Source organism: Leuciscus leuciscus (assembly GCF_965113295.1).
Source record: "Leuciscus leuciscus genome assembly, chromosome: 1".
NCBI lineage: Eukaryota > Metazoa > Chordata > Actinopteri > Cypriniformes > Leuciscidae > Leuciscus > Leuciscus leuciscus.
Genome location: NC_138725.1, coordinates 32,731,395 through 32,754,870, shown reverse-complemented (window position 1 = coordinate 32,754,870; position 23,476 = coordinate 32,731,395). Strand labels below are relative to the sequence as shown.

Genomic DNA, 23,476 nt, shown 5'->3' with positions numbered 1-23,476 from the left:
GTTTCAGTTTTAGATGCAGTATTTATTGGAGGAAAATATTTAAATGATTCAAGCAAGGTGATTTACTAAGGTTTGCGCTTGTCAATTTACTGGGATTTGAGCCATTATTTATAGATATGTTGATATATACAGAAATTATTCGGCTGCGTCTGTGTTCTTTTATGTGCAGTAAGTCGATTATGAAACAGAACTTGGCATGTTTTCAGACATTTTTCAATTGTTGTTCAAATTTATATCTTATTTTAAAGTGAAACAGATGGTTATTATATTATCCCTGTAACAGTTGCGTCATGTGCGCGCTGATCAGGACATCTGCAACTTTTAAAAACTATCCAGACTGCAATCTACACGTCCCAGACAGCTGCTGAAAAAATTGTTGAGTCAACGATTATCAGTTTTGACTGTGCTGAACTCTGCGTTATGTTGTACAATATGTTCTTCATGTTCAAGAAAGATCTGTCTGAAGCTAAAGCACAACACAACAGTAAGCACATTCTTCTAGGATTCTGATTGTCCTACATTATGTATCAATGAATGACACATTTTCGCTGTGGTGTGTGTTTTAGCGTGTGAAATTCCTGCTATACGTTGCTTATTCTAATCACTTATATTGGGTACTTTTTGCCATTAAAATGAAAATTTTCCGGGGGTTAAAGTCATCAGTTAATTTCTTGATTGCCATTTTGATATATAGTTTCTACCTGGACATTTTAGTCATATTTGCTGATTCTCTTTATTTGTCCTGTTTTGATCCGTTTCCCTGGAAAATTCATTTATTTTTGTTTTATTTTGTCATAATTATTTTGTTTTAAGGAGATCAAAGTGGTACTTATCAACTTTGATTGACATGGATACATTTCTATCACATTATTTTGGCAGTTAAAGTTTTGGGCGTTGTTTTTTTTTTTTTTTTGGGTAGTGGGTGTGATTTGGTGAGCTTTTGGGCTGGAAATCGTCGACCAAATCCGACCACAGTGACCTCAGGGAGCTTCACTGTGATATGAAGAAGTCACAGTGCAGTCATTTCAACACACTGCTGGGAAACTAAATCTAATTTCTTATTGTGCTTGTTGATTTTGCAGGTAAGATGAGTGATGGTGCATTGCAACTGATGTTTTCTAATGATTATATGTGTATTCAATGTGTTTGCTTGATGCACTTATGTTTTAAATCGATAAAAAAAATTAATAAAAATAATAACCACATCGGCACACCTGCGGCTGGAATGCGGCCAACTCGGCTGTGCTGGTATTGCGAAATTACAGAATGCTTGATGTCGTCAGAGATTATAGTCTAATTGCAATGTGCTCAATGCTTTTTGTAAAGAGTTGAGTAACATTTACTTAAGATGTTTGTGTCCTATAACATTCTGTCATTGTTTGGTGACTATTATGATGCTGGTGAATAGAGTTTACAGTCATAATAGTGTTAAATGGCTACTTAGTGGTGGTGGCGCAATGGATAAGACACATGCCTTTGGTGTGAGAGACCTGGGTTCGAATCCACTGTGAGACACCAATGTGTCCCTGAGCAAGACACTTAACCCCTAGTTGCTCCAGAGGCGTGCAACCTCTGACATATATAGCAATTGTAAGTCGCTTTGGATAAAAGCGTCAGCTAAATGAATAAATGTAAATGTACTTAAAGTGCATCTATACAGTTTGTGTATGTTCATTGAGCATTATTATCTGATTATTGTAATGCTAATGTCAGTACATTCGTTTTTATTTGGTGGAATATATTGTTCTAATATTCTGTGACATACTGTATAACGTGAAATATAATGTATAACGTTTGACTTTGACATTAAGTCATGAAGTCATTTCAACAATCTGTGAAACAAAATCTAATTTCTGGTTGTGTTTGTTAATTTTGCAGAGTGTGACAAAAATAAAAGACTGTATGTGCCAGCAGAAAACACCATCTCTTCTGTGTGCAACAGCAGTCAAAATGAGAAGAACAGTCATACTCCTTTACTTTTTTTTGTCAGTCTGTCCTCTATCTGAGGGGATTCCCCTCAATAGCCTTTTTCCATTTCTGAATCAGAGTACACACCTGGGATCAGGGAAACTTTGTGCAACACTGCAACTGCAGACCAATTTGCCCTGGCTCAATATAAACCTGTCAGTAAGTGAAAATGTGTTGCTGAATCCTGGAAAATGGCATCTGGAGAATCTGTCACTGAAGGTGAGGTTTTAAGATGCATATTTACTAAATAATTATATTTTTCTATATGGAAAGTAGTGTTAGAACCTTTCTTATCAGGACATACATGATGTTTCTATATTTTATGTAGGAGAAATGTGGATGTTAAGTGCGTAAGATATAGGCTATATTAACTTAAAAATTATAAATCAAATTAAGAGAACGCACAGATTCAGGTCATACCAGTTCCCCATTCAAGTTTTCACTTCGGAGCCAAGCGGTTTTCTCACTCTGCTCTTGACAATCATTGTTCGTGTGGGCTGAAAAAAAGGGAAGCAGTTCTGTGTTGGTGTGGCGGTGGTCGCGACATGAAAGAGTTTTTCACAGCTAAGTGCAGCGACTGTACCCCTGGGCGCTTCAACAATTCAGCGTTAAAAGAGCAATATTTCCCTAAAAGATAAAACATGGGTGACCTACTGACCTTGTGTCTTTTTCAAAATGGCATGTGTTTCTGAATGAGTCCGTTTCCTGGCCCCGTCTGACAGCCACAATCACTGCCTCACATGCCTGGTCTGTAAGACAGCGTTCGTTGATGATTATTGTTCCCACTGCGGGAACATGACCATCACGATGTTGAGATCGAGACTCTTGAAGCTTGAAAAAAGTGGAGTCCCCTCTGCTACTCTCCGATCTGGTCTCTCTGCAGAGCAGAGGATTACTTTGGTTAATACTCAGGGTGATATGAGGGTTATAGTGGGACTCTTCCGCTGTGCCAGTCCCCCCAGCCCAGTTTTCTTGACGTTAGAGGAACGTGTTTTCAAAGGCGTGAAGTTCCTCAAATGTTCTTTCAACTTAATTTTGATTAACAATTCAACATTCTAGGAACATTAACTTGTAACATTCCAAGAACATAAAAATGTCCAGTTTCCTGAATGTTACTATAAATGTTATTTAAAAGTTAGTATGATGATCATGAAACATTCTTTCAATCATTCAAACACCTGCTGTGAACAAGCACTGAAAGAAAGAGAAATAAGAACACAAACTACAAATTTCTTCAGCCACAGCCTTAGATGAAATCAACCGAAGATAAAAGAGGACATTAAAGGGGTCATGAACTGGATTATTTTATTATTTTATAATGTTTCCTGGGGTGCCCTTATAACGTTAGTATGATTTTTACATCAAAAATTGTCATAATTTAGAAATAAAAGGCATTTTTCCTACCCTGATTTTAGCCTCTGATTTGAGCGCTCTGTTTGAAGGGGCGTGTCTGCTGTGAGACTTCAGTGTAAACACCCACTGCTGTGATTGGCTGACATGTTGTTTGCATATGAAATAGTGCTATATGTGGAACTCTCTCAAAAAACTTTTACTATGTTTTTAGTATTACAGCAATCGAGATTAACGAATCGTAAAAAGTATTGAAAGCATTATATTTAAAGGCTGTTTACACGACACCGTTTTCAAATAAAAACGTAAAACTTTTTATGCGTTTTGGTCGTTCATTTACACGACAACAGCGGGTTTCAAAGTATTAGTTTTTATAAACGGTCTCCGTGTATACAACAAAAATGCAAATCTCTGGACATGGTGATGTCATGCACATGCGTATTACGTGTACAGTCTATAGTGTTTCATCGCCATCTAATGGCCTGGCAGCAGAATACAGCGTTTTTAGTTGTTTTCATGGATCCGTGTGAATGGAGATCGTTTTGACAATAATGTTGTCAGTACGCGGAAAACTCAAAGGAAAAACTTCTCCATTTTAAGCATATCGCTGTCGTGAAAACGTACCCTTAGATCTATTCCATCACATGAAAGGTTGCAGTGATGAGCATTGAGCAGATGACAGACAGTCTGTTAATTGTGTGAATGAAGAGATCTCATCATTGCAACGCAATTTCTGCACTCTCACGAATGCTTTCACCAAATAACAATGCAAACACGATGCAAACACGACGCAAACACAGTAAGAGGTTCGTTGTGCAGTGTACACAGTAAATTCCCCGGTGTTAAATTTAACACCGCTTGGTGTTTAAATGGGAACCACCAGCAGGGCATTATATGACCCCTTTAAAGGTGCTCTAAGCGATGACGGGAGTCGTAACTTCTTGTTGACATTCGAATTGTTGTCAAACAAAACGGAGGCTAGCTAGACCCTCCCTCCTCCTCATCCCGTCTCCTCCCTCCTCCCCTTCCTTCCGGCATAAAGGAAAGTCAAAGTAGTCACTACAAAGTTAAGTTTTACTGATACTTCATTCAATGTGTAATGTCACCAAGTTAGATAAATGCTTTTATATATTGCAGAACAGAATGCAGAAAAAGAGAAACATTATCTTAAAATCGTTTCGCCTCCTGAGGTTATAACTATAACTATAGCTCCCATACAAGGACGCAATAATAGCAAGATAACGTTAGCTTTACGTTTCCCAGTGAGCATAAACAACGGTGGCGGCGTAAACAAATTTAGTCAAGTGTTGTCAATAGCCTAAATGAACATTCAAATTCATAACAAACAGTGGGTGAAAACATCATTCACACAAATTGTCGTCCTACTGTGAATTTACAATAGAGATTGATCGCTAGCTGCTAGAAATATATATGTTGTGTATTCACCGTTCTAGCTAATTACATCCTTGTGTTGGTTTGGCGAACATGAACGTCTGTTTAGAAAGAAAAATGGATTTACCTGTTCTGCAAAAACAGAGCAACCTAATGTCGGATTGGAAGCCCTTCTGCCGGCGGAGTTCTCGCCACCTTTCAAAGGTTTTTCCGATGTAACGTAAATTCGGTAACTTTACTTCGCGCGTTTCTTATCCTTGTCCCTCTTCTTTGCAATTTGTTCATCGGAACGTCGTCTCTTTGGTCGAATGTCAGCTATAATTCAAACTTCCCTCTTCATGCTTCTCTCTCCTCCACACCCCCTTCATGTGTACGCGCACAATAACCCCCCAAACCCAACCCTCAAATACTTCTTGTCGGTGATTGGCTGGAACACTGTTTGTTGTGTTTCGTGGTGCGGGTGAGCCCAGTTTGTTTTTGTTGCCGTTTGTGGAGCCTGTGGTGTCTAGAGAGGCCGCGTTTTTTTTTTACAGTGTGTTCAGGGGACAGGCAGCTAGCGGATAGTGAGGAGATGTTTGCTGTATGTGACAAAACATTTTTGGCCTAAAAAACTCGGGGCATCGCTTAGAGCACCTTTAACACTGTCTACTCCGGACACAAGCAGCAAAATAAAATCAATAGAATCTATTAATAGGTGAAGCTGCATGGATGCAGCGCGATGCAAAGCCACACCAAAATTGAATCGTACAGTACACTGCAAGCACCATGCAAACAAAGCATCTGATCGCTCGCATGCACTCAACGTGGAAATTAAGCCCTTAGACCAGGGGTCGGCAACAGGCGGCCCGTGGGCCAAAACTTGCCGGCCAGCAATATTTTCTGGCCCGCCTAATTATTTTGGAGGTCCGTTTTTTTTTTTTTTTAATCAGCCTATTTTTATTTTACAATAACGGTTTACAAATAGGCCCTGTGTATCATTCGTTCAATCGTTTTTTCAAATTAAAACCAACAATAAAAAAATGAAAAACGACTTGTTTTTCCATTATTTATTACCTGAACTAAAATGAAAAAACGAATAACGACTCGTTTTCTGATTTTCTGATTGTGCGCTCAGATCAAAAATAGAAAAAATGAATAACGGGTTTAGACAAATTTTAATTTGAATTTTAATTTAACACCTTAGCAGACATATACCAATGAAATCATTTTAAACAGATCAAGTACTATTGTGGTAACAGTTTACAGCCATTTTAATAAGGGTGTGAATAGCAATCATGCTCTCCTGTAAGCCTCATTCGCTTACAGTTCGACTTTTTAACTTTTTTCATTATTATTTATTCGGGTATAACACACTGATAAATAATGTTTTACCTGATAAAAAAAAAATATTTGCACTAAATGCTCCACAAAACTCTTCCACTACTTGAGAAAACGTCTTCAGAACTGTGAACAATTCTAAAATATTATGGGACCCCAGCATTAAACCAAAGGGCTTATTTGGTGGTCATCTGAATGTACGTAGTCTCATGTCTAAAAATGAACAAATCCGACATTTGTTAATGGACTCTAATTTGGATTTCTTATGTCTGTCCGAAACCTGGCTTCATGAGAATTCACCTTATGCAGCTATCACCATACCAGGTTATCAAATTTATAGAAATGATAGAGTTAGATCTAAAGGTGGTGGTGTTTTGGTGTATATAAAAAATTGTATTCAATGTGAGGAAATTAACTTGTCAAATAGTGACTTGGAATGTATTGTATTGAAAATTATAGTATCGCCACAAATGTTTTTTAGTTTGATTGTAATCTATCGCCCTCCCTCTGCCAAAGTTGATTTTTATGAACATTTTCGTAGTATGCTTCTTAGATGCAACTTTGAAAAAGAGGTATTAATAATGGGGGATTTTAATGTTAATTGGGAAGACAGAGTAGCCAGGAAAAATCTTAAACAAATATGTGATAATTTTGATTTAAAGGTCCCATGACATGAAATTTCCACTTTCTGAGGTTTTTTAACATTAATATGAGTTCCCCTAGCCTGTATATGGTCCCAGAGTTTCTAAAAATTTTAATCGGTGTAAATCGAACTTTTGCTATTTTTCTCTGCTTTTGAGAAAATGGAAGCTCAACCGGGCTGATCTTGAATCTCCTCCTTATGACGTCATAAGGAGAAATGTTACCTCCCCTTTCTCTGCTTTGCCCGCCCAGAGAATATTTCTCGCCCATGAGAAAATGAGCTAGGAAGTAGAACACGCACGCGCGATTTTAGTTTGTCCACGAGAGATATCATGGCTTTTGAGCGAGCGAGGCATAATAATTGCTCAATAATTGGATGTACAAATGAACATCGAATGGCCAATACAGAGCTGGGCTTGCTGAACGTCGGACAAGTAAGTCAACAAATTATATATAAGTGTGTTGCTTTACTGTTTATGGTTACCTAGCTTCTTACACGTAGAATGTGGCTGTCACATTAGCTATGCAGCTATGCAGTTACTTGTGCTAATGTAAAGGTAGACAGCATCAAGTTACACATACTGTAACGCGAGTGTTGTACATTTCTTTGTTATTTGGATAACCGTTTTCCTGTTGGTTATATGGCGTGCGCGATATCCGCATTTCAAGATCGCAGAGCTTGATGTAATTGTAATAAGATAAATTACAGACGTTACAGATCTCTCATGAAAAGGCAACAGTAGGTTCGCGTTAGCAACATGATGATAACTGTAAACCATCCGAATAAAGTACCGTATCCAGACATAATATTTTAAACTAACCATTCGGAAACGTCCTGCTGGAGCCGCTGAGTTGCAACTTCTTCATCCGTTGCTTCTCCATCTGGATCAGATTCTGGGTCAAACTGAAATGCTTGAACGACTGCGTGTCTTCGTGCCATTGCAATATATCCAACATAAACAAACATGCATGGTATCGTTGCGCAAGATGGTCAAGGCCACACCCACCCTCCACCTTGCGCCGCCTTTCTCCTCCTCATTAGTATTGAAAGCTACAGACACCGAAACGGCCTGTCTGAAGGAAGCTCATTCTGGGACTGGCTTGTAGTGGCTATAATTCTGCACCGAGGATGAATTTTTGGAAAGAGATTTCAGATACAGTACTAAGGACCACTAAGGACTATATTAAAGCCTACAAAAAGTAGCATGTCATGGGACCTTTAACACAGGTAGTCAAGGGTCCAACAAGAAAAACTCATAATACTGAAACGCAGATTGACTTAATCTTTTGCAATAAACCAGAAAGAATTACAAAATCTTTTAATATGATCACTGGACTATCGGACCATAATTTAGTTCTGGTGACAAGAAGGTTAACTAGCAGAAGGTTTTGTGTTTCAACTGTTAAGGAGAAAGAAGTATCTAGAATACCCAACAAAGTACGGGATCATTTTATAGATACAATAAACATGTTTAACTGGAGTAATTTGCTAGCTGGGAAGGATGTACATGATGGAATTACAGTGCTTACAAGTAGACTGCAGTATTTTATTAAGGAGTTTACCCAAAAATTTAGAAACAGAAATTATAAGAATAGTCTTCCATGGATTAATGCTGACATTTTTAATATGATGAAAGAACGTGATCTTGCAAAAAAAAAGGCTAACAATTCAAAATTAAGTACTGATAAACACCGTTTTGCAATGTTGAGGAATAAAGTTACATCTCAGTTAAGAAAGTCAAGGGCTGACTTTTTTCTAACCATTATAAACAATGCAGGGTGCAATTCAAAATTGATTTGGGATCAATTAAACAAATTGCTGCTGGGGCAGGAACATAAAGACAGAAAACCTGTCGATCTTGTGTTGGATGGGAAAAGTATTTCTGATCCAACTGTGGTTGCTACAGCTTTTAACAACTATTTTGTAGACTCTGTTGCATCTATTGCACAGGGTTTCTCACACGTAGATATTAGTAAGTGCACTATCTTGTCGTCAGAGCACAGCCTTGTGTTTTCCAGCGCTTCTGAAAGAAATATAGAATCCTTAATCAGTTCACTTAATACTTCTAAAGCGAAAGATGTCTTTGGTATGGATAATACAATGTTGAAAGAATTAGGTTCGTCCTTGCTTATCCCCATTACAAAAATTATTAATCAATCGATTTCTGTGGGGGAATTCCCAAATGCTTGGAAATTATCTATTGTTTCCCCTTTATTTAAATCAGGAGACAGAAATGTTTTATTTCCAATTATAGACCTATTAGCATTTTGCCAGTAATATCTAAGGTTTTAGAAAAATGGGTGTCTCAACAGATTAGGGATCACTTGAACAACTCAGTCTTTTCCCTTCATCCATTACAATTTGGATTTAGGACAAATCACTCCACTGAGACGGCAAACAGTTTTTTTATCGAAAATATTAAATCATTGCTTGATAGGAACAAGGTTGTTGGAGCTATTTTTTTAGATCTTAGGAAAGCCTTTGACACTGTTAATCACAATATTTTACTGTCTAAACTATCTCATGCTCTAAAGTGGGTAGCATCGTATCTTTTTCAACGATCACAAACTGTACGTATTGGCAGCTATCATTCTGAACCTCTTCAGTTGTCCACTGGAGTGCCTCAAGGGTCTATATTGGGCCCCCTTTTGTTTTGCATGTATATTAATGACTTGCCGCGTGCGTGCCCAGAAGTGAGAGTTCAAATGTATGCAGACGACACTGTTTTATATATACATGGAACATCAAAAGCAGCAGTGGCAGCCAAACTTACGAATGCTATGTTAAAATTAGTGAATGGTTAAACCACTATTATCATTGATTCCAAACTTAAGTTTAATTCTCAGATTTCAAATACTGTTAAGAAAATAAAATTTAATTTATCTAATTTTCGATATATCAGGAATTCAATGTCTACCCAAGCTGCCAAAATGTTTATGCACTCTATGATATTTTCGCATATGAATTATTGTCTAACTACTTGGTCTCAGGCCAACCACTCCGCCTTGCTCCCAATACAGACTATATATAAACAAACGCTAAAAAATTTTGATAAGAAACCATGTCATTTTCATCATTGTAAGATTTTATCAAAATATAATTTGTTGAGTTGGGAAAACTTTAAGTTTTCAAATGGCTGTTTAGCTTATAAAATTCTTAATGGCCTGGCCCCACCACCTCTTAGTGAGTTTCTGAGTTTAAGTCTCACTAGTCGTCTCACTAGAGGTACATTTAGAAGGGACTGTGTTATTCATTTTAGGAAAACTGCTTTTAGTCAGTCTGCCTTCTCTATTAAAGCCTCAAAAGAATGGAATGACATCCCAACGTCAGTTAGAGAATTAAATAGTTATGATGGATTTCGTTCTTCTTTTAAAACTTGGCTTTTTAGCATGCAAATATGTCAACATTAATTGATTTTTTTTTTTTTTTTTTTTTTTTTGGAAATTGTAGGGTTTGTTGTTATATTGTGTTATGTTTTGATTAAATTGTTGTATTTGCATTGTATTTTTAGGTTGCCTATTGTATATCTGGCCTAGGACTGCAGATGAAAACTAGCCTTTTGGCTAATTCTGGCATATTTTGACTTGTCATGTTAATATGCATTGTCCTTGTAATAATAAACAAAAAAAAAAAAAAAAAAGCCGTAGCCGCGCGGCGATTTCACCGCCGCATACTGTGTGAAACGCCCATAAGGAATCATCCGGCGCGGGATTAAATTTTAAAGTATAAAGACGGTAGCGGTTGGAACTCTGGTGTACCTATACTTTGGACGGAGCGGGCGGTCTGACTGACAATAGCCCACTCCCGCCATCTTTTGACAGCGTATCCGTACTTCATTCTGACCACCTGTACACCAGCTCTGAGGAGCTTAAGACAACGCCTCTATGCGGTGGGTAGCGGACCTTGCAGAAAGGGGCACCTGTTTGACAGAGGCAATGATTCCATCCATGGACTTGTCAACAGCCAATTTCTCCAATACTGCAACCATGACTTCTTTAAAAAGCTCTGCGTCGGTGAAAGGCCTATTGTTTCGTGCGAACAACCAAGAAGCTTTTAGAGACGCACTTGTCGCTTTTTGTTGCGAGGATCCTGCTGCCCTGAGCATAGCCTTGTGCCAGCGCTTCAATTTTGCGCTTTCATGCCTCTGTTTAAAGTGGATAGGCAACCTTGAAGCTGCCATGCTTTCGTCTCATGGTGCCGTTTTATGTTATATTCTTTGCAAACAGCGACAACTTCTTTGCAAATCAGACACACCAGCTTTGCATTTTTGAAATCCGGTAAAATGAACGCAAAACTCTCTTTCCATTCCTCTCTAAAGACTCTATTTTCGTCGTCAACTTTCTTCTTAAGACCTTTAGACAAAGACATTTTATCCCAGCTACCTCTTAGCTAACTTCACTCTGCACGCTAAGTACTTGTAGGCCTACGTAACAACACAAATTGAACATTGTATCATGTGATGAGGTGGGTGACATGGAATTAAAGGCCCCGTGTTGAAAATAAGCCAATCACTGCCAAAATATTGTAAGCTACAAATGTATTATTCACAACATTGAAATGGGAGGTGAGACAGAGTTCATTAAGAGTATTTAATTTGCATGGCCTACTCCGTGTAGCTGGCCCGCCATCTACTGGCTAAAAAATATATTGGCCCTCTGCCAAAGTTACTTGCCGACCCCTGACTAGACAATATTGAAAGCATTGGAGGTTTACAGCAAAAAAGGTGATACCTGATTGAAAGTGTATATGTATGCGAATGCCCAATTAACTTTAACTGCTCTTAAATCAGTGATGACTTCCCAGATAGCAAGCCACCATCGCAACAATGTTAATGTCTACGTTGATATGGAGTTTAATCAATGTTACAATGTGATGTTGCTTCAATATCATGCTTGCACTCTCAGAAAATGAAACACAACAACTATAACAGCCTGAAATCAACTGGATTTAAGTCTATAAATCTAAGATCTCAGCAGAAGTTCTTTCTGAGAATTAGCAGAGGTTTATATGTTGATATTTTATTGAAAACATTTGGTTCATTTAATTGGGCAGGTTGACTCTTTACTTTTTATGTGAATGTGTGGTCTTTGTAGCAGTGTTTAACAAAACACATAATTTGTTGCAAATAAAGCCAGAAAGAGAAGATGACTAGGTGATATATGTTTCAGCATCATACAGTAGAATAATTCACTAAAGAGACTACATGTTATTAACCGATTATGTTCACCATCAATACTTTCTTGCCACAGATCAGACATTCTGAATTTTGATTTTTAAATATATTGTAGATTTTTTTAGACACAACACAGACATCAATAATTAGCATATGAATCTCAACAATGGTGATATGATTCATGCCGCAATGCATGCTGGGAGCAATGCATGCATGAGCTTTATAGAGGGTATGCGGGTGACGTCACTGTCGCCTGCTCTGGAGTGGCAAAAAGACTGAGCGGCAGCATTTGTTTTCAGCGTGAATGCCGCGAAAAACACACACATCTAAAACAGGAAAGAGCTTTGCGATTGACTGTAGCCTACAACTAGATTTGACAAGAAATCTGAGGTATATTTTTACAGACTGCTAAAAGAAAAGATAATCAAATGGATCGCAGCGATTCTCAGAAACAACTGAACTCCAGGCAGTAAAAGGTGGATCTGTCTGCAGTTATCATTTTATGTCAATATGTTGAATTTAGGGGTAAAATCATACCCTATATATTGGATTGGTATATATTGTATTGACAACTCATCAATTAAATATTATTGTATATTCTGCATAATGGGACGTTTCTTTAAATAAACACTGACAAAAAACTATACAAGTTTGCTGGACGATATGATGATTTATATAACATATATAACATATATACATAACATAACATATATAAAGATTTCACAGGCAAATTTGCTTTATGTAATCCCCGGCATCGAAATCAGGCACACACAGCAAAAAGTGTTAAATTAACACTCCTCAGCAGAGGTGTATAGTCCAACATAAACATAACTGTCATGGGCTGCGTTTCCCAAAAGCATTGTAAGCCTAACTTGATCGTAGAACAATTGCAACTAATGGTCTGTAGTACTGAAACAAAACATTCCATAAAACATTACCATAAACTTCTATTAAATCTAAATAAGAAAGTGTGTAGGTGTATGACAGAAATAAAGTCAAACTGGTAATAATAAGTGCAATAATGTGTTTTGGCTTGAAGTTAGTAGTTCTTGTGTTTCTCTCTTTCCGTTCTTGTTGTTTCTCTTTCCTTCAATGATTCTGCTGATTAACATATAAGGTATCTTCAATAATGCTCAATTATCACTTAATTAATCAATTAATTATCTCATTAACTTCAACACTGCTTCAGTGTTAATTGTAACACCCTGTTGTTGGACACATATCTACATTGAGGAGCAGAGGTGTATAGTCCAGGGGTCAGAAAGTAAAAGTCCTGCCATATGTTTATTCCACCCATGACCTCAGACAGCTGATTTCACTAATTAGTTCTACCTACTGGCTGAACAACTGCTAATTAGGTGGGGTAATTAGGCTAATTCAGGTGATTGGAACAAAATACTGAGGAGGACTTTTACTTTCTGAACCTGGACTTTACACATCTGTTAAAGGGTCATGAAATCCCATTTCAGCAGCAGTCATCTGTTGAAAAATGCAGTTTTGAAAATTGCTACAGAATTGGGCATGGTAAGCTGCGGTTGCCAAGTCTGCTTATAAGATGCGACTTTGGGCTTTTATTTTTGGCATTGATTGACACTGTCTGATCACAGCTAATAGCAAATCAATGCAAAAATTATAAGTCCTGTAGCATAATTCGTAAATGCTTATTGTTATGTATTGATGATGATAAAATCTCATATAGCCTCTACATTCACTGATCTCATTCAGAGTTTAATCCTGTATCAAAAGGGTTATTACCACCAGCTACAGCAAGAGTTCCAATCGCGCGCGCGCGCGTGTGTGTGTGTGTTTAGACACACACAGACATCAACAATCAGCACATTAATCTCAACAATGGTAACAATAAAAAAATGTTATGTTGCAATGCATGCTGGGTTCCAGGATAGTATAAAACTGCCAGCATGCACTGAAGCATTAATAAATTATGCAGCTGAATTTTTTTAAAATATTTTTTTATTGTCTCCATTGTTGAGATTCATGTGCTGAAAACTAAGACGAAAAATCACCTGACATCTTTATTTCTGGGGTTTCTTTTCAACAAATGGTGCATTTTGGTAAAACTCCCAAAACATTTTTAATAAAACATCAACATCTAAACATCTATTAATTATCAAAAAGAACTTCTTCTGAGATCTTGATAGATTTATTTTCTTTTAGCTTCAGTTGATTTCAGGCTGTTATAGTTGTTGTGTTTTTTTTTGTTTTTTTTTTCTGAGAGTGCCAGAATGATGTTGAACTAACATCACATTGTAACATTGATTCAATTCCATTTGAAATTTCAAAAAATTTTCAACATTAATTGTGAGTTCAAACGTGATGATTCAATTAACGTTGACATATTAAGATTGATTTAACATTGTTTCGATGGTGGCTTGCTATCTGGGAATAGACAAATTACACAACTGATCAAGGGCGGAATACTTTCTCAAGGCTGCCTCCAGTGGCAGTTCTACAATGAATTACACCCTGGGCGAGACCTACCCAGGAAATCCAGAGTTCTCGCGAGAGCACAAATTGAATTTGCTCAGTGAGTTACTCTGGCATGATGTAATTAAATATGCCCATTAAATATTCCCCTCTATCTGAGCTGCACCAATCACATCAGGTTATCTGATATAGCCTAGGTGGACCAGAGGCGAGATGATGACAGCGCTGCGATGTTGAAGTTAGTAAACATTGCAAGATACTGTGGATGAACACCAGTTGTTTGAAATGGCTTTGGCCGCTACAATGAACGAGTTAGACTTGGCTTTTTATCTAAAAGAGGAACAGAAGAATCGTTCCTTTGTAAGAAGGACGTTTTTTCTGTTTTGCCGACCGGATACGGCAATAGTCTAATCTACCAGTCAGCTCCGCTGGTAGCTATAAGTGTAATGGGATATATTGTTGTGATTGGTCAAAGTGTTATCCATTTGCGTGCAGTGATATTTTCAAATGCATGGTGCCGCCCCTCGAGATGGGCGATTTGCATTACTCGATGCCAGACCCTTAATCTTTCAGATTTGGGCAGCAGCGGTTTCTTCATTAGGGCGATCGGGCGACGCACCACCAAAGTGTGAAAGGGACTTTTTCAATCACAATCTCATTCAACCACAGAGTTACACTAGCAGTCACTCACTGTTGTTCTGCCTCTGGATATAGTCCAATCAGCGCCAAGTCACGTTCTGTGGAGTACCGCCTCTTTTTGGGCGATTTCACTATGGCCGAAAATCGCCCAGAGTGTTCCCATAGACTTACATTCAAAGATTTTTTTTTTCCGAACTGCAGGCACTGCAATGCATTCTCTATGGGTTCCGGGAGGGCTCGCACTAACGTGCTTTCGTCATCATACGTAAACTTCACTTGTGCAGCGATTGGTGGAAACAAATATACTTCTAATAATATTTAGCCATAAGCTGAAGTGACATCCAATAATTTCCTCAGTGCATAACTTACATTTCACGGACATATTCTCCATCTGTAAATGTTAGAAAGTCAATATTTTCAGTTTGCTGTCAGGAGTGGGCGAGCTTTCTGCAAGCTAAACTTCCGTGAACGAGCGCCGCCGCGTGCATGCGCGCCGAACAGACGGAGCGCAATAGAATAGGAGCGCAATTATTCTGACTAAAATATACATTAGCACTAAATTATAAATATATTTAGCTAAAATATTTGTTGTTGAATATTTGTTGTTGTTGGTGAACATAAATGTGCTAGAGAATTTCAAACCTACAAGTATATTTTTATGTTATTAGCTTTGTTTTAATAAATTTTTTTTTTTTTTTTAAGTTTAGTAAATTTAACTACTTCTTTAAAAAGCATTATTTTGTTTTTAGATTGTAATGTTGCAATGTTAGAATGTAATGTGATTTGATCCCTTTTTTGGATAGACTGCAGATAGACAGCAAGGTTACACTATGTTTGTTTTTATAACCTTCAATATGAACATTGTTTGTAGGACAACTTTATTTTTTTTATTTTTTTTTATTAAATACTGTTTTTTTTTTTTTTTCAAATAGAAAAATAAGAATTAAATACTCAGATTATACCATACATCGCCATTTAGCCCAAAAATTCAGATTTATTTGGCAATTGGCTATTTCCCAACCCTACCGGCTGAAGTTTATGCTAATGATAGCTACATTATTATCACTGTTAAATTGTTATTTAACAATTAGCCTACATTCAGTCCTGGATTAATAATTCAATTTGTTGCGCCCCTTCAAATTTTTTTAGCACCGGCCGCCACTGGATTTGGGTCTGGATTTCCAGGTTAGACGAGACCCCCTTCGAGCGATTTTTTTTTTTTTTAACCCAAACATAATAAGAGGGTTACATGAACATGCCCTTACACGCTAAATATATGTCATTACATACATGCTATATTAATCTAACTTTCAGGGAGGAACCATTAGCTCCAAGGTTACTGCCTCGAATTCTATGCATGGCACACTTTTAGTTATGACTTGTTAAACTATACTTTGTCACGAAATAGAGTTGTAGCAAATAAATAGCAAATGTTCGTCTTTGAAACTACCTAACAGTTACAGATTTGAAAATTCCATTGGCTAATTACAGGATCTAACGTTAACCCATAACGTGATGGAAATAAATAATATCTGAACTTGTAACAGTTTTGTTGCAAAGCACAATATTATGGTGAAATTAAATCTCGTGTTTGTTGGTTCTCTTCCTATTTGAGGGATAGGACTTTTTCAGTCAGTTTAGGGGATTATTTTTCTTCCGTTGCACCTCTTGTGTGTGGGGTTCCAGAGGGCTCTATACTGGGACCAATTCTATTTTCTCTTTGCTCCCTCTAGGTTCGATTTTTGAGAAATTTGGGATTCAGTAACATCTGTATACGGATGATTCTCAAATTTATTTACCACTGAAACATGGGCATAAATGTGCCATTCAGTCTCTTCATGCATGTTTGGCCGAAGTTAAGTGTTGGCTTGCGAATAACTTTCTCCAATTAAATGAGGATAAGACCGAGATGATTTTATTTGGAAATAAGGGGTGTGTGGATGATGACTGCCTGGGGTTGTTTCCTGGGAAAAAACTGTCTAGCGTGAGGAACCTTGGTGTCATTTTTGACTCAGAGCTTAAATTAAGAATATTTCTTCCATCTTAGATCAATATCTAAATTGAAATCTATCCTTTCTTTTGACAATATGGAGAAGGTTGTTCATGCCTTTGTGTCATCCCGTTTGGATTATTGTAATGTGTTGTGTCTGGGTGTGAGTCAGGCTTCTCTCTCCTGTTTGCAGCTCGTTCAGAACTCAGCTGCCAGTCTTTTAACTGGTACTGAGAAGAGAGAGCACATTACTCCGGTGTTAATTAAACTACATTGGTTACCCATACGATACATAATTCAATACAAAGCGCTGTTGTATGTTTTTAAGTGTCTGCATGGCCTAGCACCTGAGTATGTTACTGATTTAATCAGCCACTGTCAATCCAGTAGATCTCTGCGCTCAAATTATCAATTGCTTCTCATGGTTCCGCGATCCCGTTTAAAATGTAAAGGTGATCGGGGATTCTCTGTTGCAGCTCCTAGGCTCTGGAATGACCTTCCTCTGTCTGTAAAAACTTGTCCTTCATTGGGTGTTTTTCAGAGTGCGCTTAAAACTTATTTGTTTTCTTTAGGATTTGCTAATGCTTTGTAAGTTGTGTATGTCATATGTTTGCATTGTTTTTATGTCTTTGTTTTTATTTTCTCTTTTATACCTTCTGTACAGCACTTTAGTTCCACTTGTGGTGTTGAAAGTGCTTTATAAATAAAGTTGAGTTGAGTTGAGTTGAGTTTAAGTTAAAACCGAATTAATGCAGTATAAGCATAGCGAGCATCATAGCAAAAAGGCTAACATAAGAGTTATACCCACCAATTAACATTAGCCCTTCATTCATGACATGTATACCATAATCATACAGAGAGAATATAGTTGCATGCTGTTTATCCTCTTCTTCTTTTTTTTTTTTTAAATTGGGCACCTTTGACCTTTTCCTGTCCATCTCTGTGTTTATTTGGCACTCGACAATCAACATATTTCCCATCCCCCCAACAATGTCACTCACGACCAGAAGTCAAGACTAAACCAATTCACCTTGGTGACCACATAATCGTTTTGCATTACCTATTTTTATTAGCAATTTCACACAATTCAGAAAAACAAAAACTATAGGCCTGTATTTGTAATATTATGAAAGAAATGTGCGTTATTTGGAAGAAAGTCGAGGTGTGACTGATAGCCCACTAATTCCATTAGATCCCCCGTTGACCCCCCCACTTGTCCGTTCCATTGGGGAGAGACCCAGAGGTGAACTGTCCACCGCGCCCCCCTCCCCTTTCTCACACAGCTTCTGTGCACGGCACCTTCTCGGCAAGCCGGGGTGCATGCAGCTGCGGGTGGGGGCCAATTTGCCAATTCCCCACTTGGTGAAATGACAGATAATAGAAAACCGCTTCACGGCGCAGAGCATTTTTATTTATTTTTTTAAATGCTTGTGCCGCCCCCGATGTATCATGAAAAAATGCCCAGTTCTCCTGTGCCAAAAACTGCTATTGGCTGCCTCTGAAGAACTTTTGTCATATATCTCATGAACTTTTGAGCTGTAAAATTAAACCCTACCTTTTATTTTAGGTGGAAAAAAACTGCAGTTTCATGGTGTTTCAACAAGACAAAGAAAGCCAAAATTTTCCTGGAGGATTCTATTCAAAAATTGCTAAAAATTTCATCAGTACACAGTCAGAAATGTTGTGTCTTTGCACAACATTGCACATAAGATACAGATGTACACCAATATTTCAAGTTTTTGATATGAAGCATTTCTTGACAACAGCCACAACTGTGGTCACAGAAGAGACAGACATGACTACAGAAGCGACTACGGTCACAGAAGAGACAGACACGACTACAGAAGCGACTACGGTCACAGAAGAGACAGACACGACTACAGAAGCGACTGACACGACTACAGAAGCGACTACGGTCACAGAAGAGACAGGCACGACTACAGAAGCGACTACGGTCACAGAAGAGACAGTCACGACTACAGAAGCGACTACGGTCACAGAAGAGACAGGCACGACTACAGAAGCGACTACGGTCACAGAAAAAACAGACATGACTACAGAAGCGACTGACACGACTACAGAAGCGACTACGGTCACAAAAGAGCCACGCACGACTACAGAAGCGACTACGGTCACAGAAGAGACAGACACGACTACAGAAGCGACTGCGGTCACAGAAGAGAGAGACACGACTACAGAAGCGACTACGGTCACAGAAGAGACAGATACGACTACAGAAGCGACTGACACGACTACAGAAGCGACTACGGTCACAGAAGAGACAGGCACGACTACAGAAGCGACTACGGTCACAGAAGAGACAGACACGACTACAGAAGCGACTACGGTCACAGAAGAGACAGGCAGGACTACAGAAGAGACAGACACGACTACAGAAGGGATTACGGTCACAGAAGAGACATACACAACTACAGAAGCGACTAAGGTCACAGAAGAGACAGGCACGACTACAGAAGCGACTACGGTCACAGAAGAGATAGACACAAATACAGAAGGGACTATGGTCACAGAAGAGACCGACTCGACTACAGACACGACTACAGAAGCGACTACGGTCACAGAAGAGACAGACACGACTACAGAAGCAACTACGGTCACAGAAGAGACAGACACGACTACAGAAGCGACTGCGGTCACAGAAGAGAGAGACACGACTACAGAAGCGACTACGGTCACAGAAGAGACAGATACGACTACAGAAGCGACTGACACGACTACAGAAGCGACTACGGTCACAGAAGAGACAGGCACGACTACAGAAGCGACTACGGTCACAGAAGAGACAGACACGACTACAGAAGCGACTACGGTCACAGAAGAGACAGGCAGGACTACAGAAGAGACAGACACGACTACAGAAGGGATTACGGTCACAGAAGAGACATACACAACTACAGAAGCGACTAAGGTCACAGAAGAGACAGGCACGACTACAGAAGCGACTACGGTCACAGAAGAGATAGACACAAATACAGAAGGGACTATGGTCACAGAAGAGACCGACTCGACTACAGACACGACTACAGAAGCGACTACGGTCACAGAAGAGACAGACACGACTACAGAAGCAACTGACACGACTACAGAAGCGACTACGGTCACAGAAGAGACAGACACGACTACAGAAGCGACTACGGTCACAGAAGCGACTACGGTCACAAAAGAGACAGACACGACTACAGAAGCGACTACGCACACTACGGTCACAGATGAGATAGACACGACTACAGAAGCGACTACGGTCACAGAAGAGACAGAAGCGACTACAGAAGCGACTACGGTCACAGAAGAGACAGACACAACTACAGAAGCGACTACGGTCACAGAAGAGACAGAAGCGACTACGGTCACAGAAGAGACAGACACAACTACAGAAGCGACTACGGTCACAGAAGAGACAGAAGCGACTACGGTCACAGAAGAGACAGACACGACTACAGACACGACTACGGTCACAGAAGAGACAGACACGACTACAGAAGCGACTGCGGTCACAGAAGAGAGAGACACGACTACAGAAGTGACTACGGTCACAGAAGAGACAGGCACGACTACAGAAGCGACTACGGTCACAGAAGTGGCAGGCACGACTACAGAAGCGACAACGGTCACAGAAGAGACAGACACGACTACAGAAGCGACTACGGTCACAGAAGAGACAGACACGACTAAAGAAGCGACTACGGTCACAGAAGTGACAGACACGACTACAGAAACGACTACGGTCACAGAAGAGACAGACACGACTACAGAAGCGACTGCGGTCACAGAAGAGAGAGACACGACTACAGAAGCGACTAAGGTCACAGAAGAGACAGGCACGACTACAGAAGCGACTACGGTCACAGAAGTGACAGGCACGACTACAGAAGTGACAACGGTCAGAGAAGAGACAGACATGACTACAGAAGCGACTACGGTCACAGAAGCGACTGACACGACTACAGAAGTGACTACGGTCACAGAAGCGACTGACACGACTACAGAAGCGACTACGGTCACAGAAGCGACTGACACGACTACAGAAGCGACTACGGTCACAGAAGAGACAGACACGACTACAGAAATGACTGACACGACTACAGAAGTGACTACGGTCACAGAAGAGACAGACACGACTACAGAAGCGACTACGGTCACAGAAGTGACAGACATGACTACAGAAGCGACAACGGTCACAGAAGAGACAGACACGACTACAGAAGCGACTACGGTCACAGAGGAGACAGACACGACTAAAGAAGCGAATACGGTCACAGAAGAGACAGGCACGACTACAGAAGCGACTACAGTCACGGAAGAGACAGACACGACTACAGAAGTGACTGACACGACTACAGAAGCGACTACGGTCACAGAAGAGACAGACACGACTACAGAAGCGACTGACACGACTACAGAAGCGACTGACACGACTACAGAAGCGACTACGGTCACAGAAGCGACTGACACGACTACAGAAGCGACTACGGTCACAGAAGAGACAGACACGACTACAGAAGCGACTACGGTCACAGAAGAGACAGGCACGACTACAGAAGCGACTACGGTCACAGAAGAGACAGACACGACTACAGAAGTGACTACGGTCACAGAAGAGACAGACACGACTACAGAAGTGACTGACACGACTACAGAAGCGACTACGGTCAAAGAAGAGACAGACACGACTACAGAAGCGACTACGGTCACAGAAGAGACAGACACGACTACAGAATCGACAACTGTCAGAGAAGTGACAGACATGACTACAGAAGCGACTACGGTCAAAGAAGAGACAGACACGACTACAGAAGTGACTTTGGACACAGAAGAGACAGACACGACTACAGAAGGGACTACGGTCACAGAAGAGACAGACACGACTACAGAAGCGACTACGGTCACAAAAGAGACAGACACGACTACAGAAGCGACTACGCACACTACGGTCACAAATGAGACAGACACGACTACAGAAGCGACTACGGTCACAGAAGAGACAGACACGACTACAGAAGAGACTACGGTCACAGAAGAGACAGACACGACTACAGAAGTGACTACGGTCACTGAAGACACAGACACGACTACAGACACGACTACAGAAGCGACTACGGTCACAGAAGAGACAGACACAACTACAGAAACGACTATGGTCACAGAAGAGACAGACACGACTACAGACACGACTACAGAAGCGACTACGGTCACAGAAGAGACAGACACAACTACAGAAACGACTATGGTCACAGAAGAGACAGACACGACTACAGACACGACTACAGAAGCGACTACGGTCACAGAAGAGACAGACACGACTACAGAAGCGACTACGGTCACAGAAGAGAGAGACACGACTACAGAAGCGACTACGGTCACAGAAGAGACAGACACGACTACAGAAGCGACTGACACGACTACAGAAGCGACTACGGTCACAGAAGAGACAGGCACGACTACAGAAGCGACTACAGTCACAGAAGAGACAGACATGACTACAGAAGCGACTACGGTCACAGAAGAGACAGGCACGACTACAGAAGCAACTACGGTCACAGAAGAGACAGACACGACTACAGAAGCGACTACGGTCACAGAAGAGACAGACACGACTACAGAAGCGACTACGGTCACAGAAGAGACAGGCACGACTACAGAAGCGACTAAAGTCACAGAAGAGACAGACACGACTACAGAAGCGACTACAGAAGCGACTACAGTCACAGAAGAGACGGACACGACTACAGAAGCGACTACGGTCACAGAAGATACAGACACGACTACAGAAGCGACTACGGTCACAGAAGAGAAAGACACGACTACAGAAGCGACAACGGTCACAGAAGAGACAGGCACGACTACAGAAGCAACTACGGTCACAGAAGATCCAGGCACGACTACGGAAGCGACTACGGTCACAGAAAAGACAGACACGACTACAGAAGCAACTACGGTCACAGAAGAGACAGGCACGACTACCGAAACGACTACGGTCACAGAAGAGCCAGACACGACTACAGAAGCGACTACGGTCACAGAAGAGACAGGCACGACTACAGAAGCGACTAAAGTCACAGAAGAGACAGACACGACTATAGAAGCGACTACGGTCACAGAAGAGACGAACACGACTACAGAAGCGACTACGGTCACAGAAGAGACAGGCATGACTACAGAAGCGACTACGGTCACAGAAGAGACAGGCACAACTACAGAAGCAACTGACACGACTACAGAAGCGACTACGGTCACAGAAGAGAAATACACGACTACAGAAGCGACTACGGTCACAGAAGAGACAGGTACGACTACAGAAGCGACTACGGTCACAGAAGAGCCAGGCAAGACTACGGAAGCGACTACGGTCACAGAAAAGACAGACACGACTACAGAAGTGACTACGGTCACAGAAGAGACAGGCACGACTACAGAAACGACTACGATCACAAAAGAGACAGACACGACTACAGAAGCGACTACGGTCACAAAAGAGACAGGCACGACAACAGAAACGACTACGGTCAGAGAAGTGACAGACACGACTACAGAAGCGACT

The 23,476-nt window shown here is 40.2% G+C and overlaps 1 protein-coding gene and 1 long non-coding RNA gene across 2 annotated transcripts in view; both read left to right on the top strand.

Annotated features, from left to right (window-relative positions):
• Positions 1–23,476, top strand: part of LOC309477618 (tripartite motif-containing protein 16-like) — a 128,718-nt gene that overhangs the window by 42,633 nt on the left and 62,609 nt on the right. The gene's annotated exons all lie outside the window — the stretch shown is intronic.
• On the top strand, positions 658–12,423 carry LOC309478335. Its single transcript, XR_014198937.1, has 3 exons — positions 658–1,082; positions 1,879–6,143; positions 10,312–12,423. It is a non-coding gene; the product is annotated as an uncharacterized lncRNA (long non-coding RNA).